The sequence below is a fragment of the Thalassophryne amazonica genome, unplaced genomic scaffold (genome assembly GCF_902500255.1).
Source record: "Thalassophryne amazonica unplaced genomic scaffold, fThaAma1.1, whole genome shotgun sequence".
NCBI lineage: Eukaryota > Metazoa > Chordata > Actinopteri > Batrachoidiformes > Batrachoididae > Thalassophryne > Thalassophryne amazonica.
The window spans coordinates 48655-53059 of NW_022986346.1; positions in this window are offsets into that span (position 1 = coordinate 48655).

A 4405-nucleotide genomic window follows, 5' to 3' on the forward strand; every position below is an offset into this window, starting at 1 on the left:
AATGAAGTTGGGACGTTGTGTAAAATCTAAATAAAACAGAATACAATGATTTGCAAATCTTCTTCAACCTATATTCAATTGAATACACCACAAAGACAAGATATTTAATGTTCAAACTGATAAACTTTATTGTTTTTGTGCAAATATTTCTTTATTTTGAAATGAATGCCTGCAACATGTTACAAAAAAGCTGGGACAGGGGCAACAAAAGACTGGGAAAGTTGATGAATGCTCCAAGAAAACCTGTTTGGAACATTCCACAGGTGAACAGGTTAATTGGAACCAGGTGAGTGTCATGATTGGGTATAAAAGGAGCATCCCCAAAAGGCTCAGCTGTTCACAAGCAAAGATGGGGTGAGGATCACCACTTTGTGAACAACTGTGTGAAAAAAATAGTCCAATAGTTTAAGAACAATGTTTCTTGAGTTCAATTGCAAGGAATTTAGGGATTCCATTATCTACAGTCCATAATATAATCAGAAGATTCAGAGAATCTGGAGAACTTTCTACACATAAGTGGCAAGGCAAGGAAAACCAACACTGAATGCCCGTGACCTTCGATCCCTCAAGTGGCACTGCATAAAAAACTGACATCATTGTGTAAAGGATCTTACCGCATGGGCTCAGGAACACTTCAGAAAACCATTGTCAGGTAACACAGTTTGTCGCTACATCTACAAGTGCAAGTTAAAACTCTACCATACAAAGCAAAAGCCAAACATCAACAACATCCAGAAACGCCACCGCCTTCTCTGGGCCCGAGCTCATTTGAAATGGACAGACACAAAGTGCTTATTTCAGCAAGACAATGCCAAGCCACATTCTGCACGTGTTCCAACAGCGTGGCTTCGTAGTAAAAGAGTGCGAGTACTAGACTGGCCTGTCTGCAGTCCAGACCTGTCGCCTATTGAAAATGTGTGGCGCATTATGAAGTGCAAAATATGACAACAGAGACCCCGGACTGTTGAACAACTGAAGTCGTACATCAAGCAAGAATGGGAAAGAATTCCACCTACAAAGCTTCAACAATTAGTGTCCTCAGTTCCCAAACGCTTATTGAGTGTTGTTAGAAGGAAAGGTGATGTAACACAGTGGCAGTGGTGGGCACAGTTAAACTAATCCAATAGCAGATATTATCCAAACGAATGTTTCTGCTCTCGGATTAGCTTTTCAGATAAGTTTTAAAACCATCATCGGACCAATTATCTTCCGATAAATTTGGTTCCAATAACTTTCAGTCTGATATAATTTTTTTGGCTGGTAAATAAGAGCAGAGACAGAGGAGCAGACCAGAACAGAGCCAGAGGAGCAGACCAGAGCAGAGCCAGAGGAGCAGACCAGAACAGAGCCAGAGGAGCAGACCAGAGCAGAGCCAGAGGAGCAGACCAGAGACAGAGGAGCAGACCAGAGCAGAGCCAGAGGAGCAGACCAGAGCAGAATTGGGAGCTGGTTCCACAGGAGAGGAGCCTGAAAGCTGAAGGCTCTGCCTCCCATTCTACTCTTACAAACCCTAGGAACTACAAGTAAGCCTGCAGTCTGAGAGCGAAGCGCTCTATTGGGGTGATATGATATGAGCAGACCAGAGCAGAGCCAGAGGAGCAGACCAGAACAGAGACAGAGGAGCAGACCAGAACAGAGTCAGAGGAGCAGACCAGAACAGAGACAGAGGAGCAGACCAGAACAGAGCCAGAGGAGCAGACCAGAGCAGAGCCAGAGGGGCATACCAGAGCAGAGACAGAGGAGCAGACTAGAGCAGAGCCAGAGGAGGATACCAGAACAGAGCCAGAGGAGCATACCAGAACAGAGCCAGAGGAGCATACCAGAGCAGAGCCAGAGGAGCAGACCAGAGTTTGATGTATTTTCTGGGGGACAACCACCAGACCCCGCCACGGCCTTGCCAAGATCTTTCAAGTTTGTTTGTTTTTTTCCTCCATGGCTCACTTTCATCACTCAGAGTGGTGGCCAAGTGGTTAATGTGCTTGGTTTCAGTGCAGAAGGTTCCAGGTTCAAATCCCACCCCTGCCACATTTCTCCATGTAATGTGGAGTTGCGTCAGGAAGGGCATCCAGTGTAAAACCACTGCATCCTTTCACCATCCTTGAAAGTGTCGGTTCCCAGACATACCAGGAGGGAGAACAATGTGGACGCTGCTGAGATGATCATCTGAAGAATGTCCAGCTCTAAACCAGAAGTGTGGGTTTGAACCAATTACAAGCAGTGCCTGGAAGTAATGGGCCTACCAGTAAAGTCACTCAAAGAAGTGAGTTAATGTGTTTTCTGTTTGTTAGATCCTCATCACTTTAATAAAGTTTTGCTGTTTCATTTTTTACACAGTATATTATGAAACATGCTGTACGAGGTCTGTCAATAAAGTAACAGACCTTTTTATTTTTTTTTAAAACTATATGGATTTCATTCATATGTTTTTATGTCAGCCAAGCTTGAACCCTCGTGCGCATGCGTGAGTTTTTCCACGCCTGTCGGTGACGTCATTCGCCTGTGAGCATGCCTTGTGGAAGGAGTAGTCCCGCCCCCTCGTCGGATTTTCATTGTCTGGAAATGGCGGAATGATTTGGACTTTTTTTGCATCAGAATTTTTTCAGAAGCTGTTAGAGACAAGCAGCTGGAAACCATTTGAAAAATTTATCTGGCTTTCGGTGAAAATTTTACGGGCTTCACAGAGAATAAGGACTGTTACTACAACTTTAAGGACGGCTTTAAGGACGGCTTTAAGGACGCTCTGCGCGCCGCGCTCCGAGCTACGACAACGAGGCAGAAAACGCCAGATCATTTCTAAGCTGATGGCTCTGTGGATACGAGACCATCGTGTGCACTTTCTCTGGTTATCACAAGAGCTGGACATCAGCCATTTTCCGGCAGATTTCACTTTTAACAAGAGATTTTGTCATGGAAAGCCGCGTGGATGCTTTGTGCGTAACGACCGATTCGCTGTTTGAGCGAGACAAAGGAACACCTCCGTTTCGGTGTGTCAGAGGACAAGTTAGGACAAGCCCAGCTCTCCACAATTTCTCTGATACTTACTGGACTGGTAAGCATTGAAAGCGAGATAGGAATGTCCCAACTTGTCCCATGACACTCCGAAACGGAGGTGTTCTTTGTCTCGCTCAAACAGCGAATCGGTCGTTACGCACAAAGCCTCCGTGCAGCTTTCCATGACAAAATCTCTTGTATCCACAGAGCCATCAGCTTAGAAATGATCTGGCATTTTCTGCCTCGTCGTCGCAGCTCGGAGCGCGGCGCGCCGAGCGTCCTTAAAGCCGTCCTTAAAGCTGTAGTTACAGTCCTTATTCTCTGTGAAGCCCGTAAAAGTTTCACCGAAAGCCAGATACATTTTTCAAATGGTTTCCAGGTGCCGGTCTCTAACAGCTTCTGAAAAAATTCTGATGGAAAAAAAGTCCAAATCATTCCGCCATTTCCAGACAATGAAAATCCGATAAGGGGGTGGGACCACTCCTTCCACAAGGCGTGCTCACAGGCGAATGACGTCACCGACAGGCGTGGAAAACTCACGCATGCGCACGAGGGTTCAAGCTTGTCTGACGTAAAAACATATGAATCAAATCCATATAGTTTTTAAAAAAAATAAAAAGGTCTGTTACTTTATTGACAGACCTCGTATTTATGGAACTATGGTAACTAAAAGTCCTTTCACATTGCATGCTTTATATGCATCAGGCAATACGTCACGTCCACGCCTCCCACCGACGTGTTGCATGCGGCAAGGGGACGGAGACTTTCACTCAGATTTTTTTTTTTCTCCAGAGGAAAGCTGAGTGATCGCCATGTTGTATGTGCGTCGATGAACCATGAAAAAGCTTTAATACAGCAATCAAATTAATTTTGAGGTTTAAAAAAACATTTGCAAGGATTTTTCTTCAGAAAACTGCTGTGTATAAATGAGCAGTCCTGTGACACCTTTCTGTTTTGTAGAGATCAGTGGTTTCTGCCACTAGTCTTCTATGTTTGGACCCGACACGTTGTTTCTATTGGACAGTGCAAAGCTTTGTCACAGCTCAGAGCGGCAAAAGTTGGATTGGGTTGAACTTTGACCACGTCAGCCTGTTGACAAGCAGGAATGCGCACACTCCCAGCAGAAGCGTTGGTTTAGCTCGGCTTTTGACATGACGCTTCAGACACCTCTAAAAAGCAACGCGTTTCATTGAAAATAATGCTTTTTAGACCGATTTGTGGCACCTCTGATGCTTCCAAAGCACGCAGTGTGAAAGGCCTTTACACAAATAGCGTTGGGTACAGAGGATTAATCATTTTTGTCTGATCTGCTTTCACCTGTGTGATATACCTAATTGATAACTAAATTGAGAAAATTCTGGAAGCAATATAAACAGCTTGTTAAAAATATAGGGCCTGTCCAATAAGGTGTTGA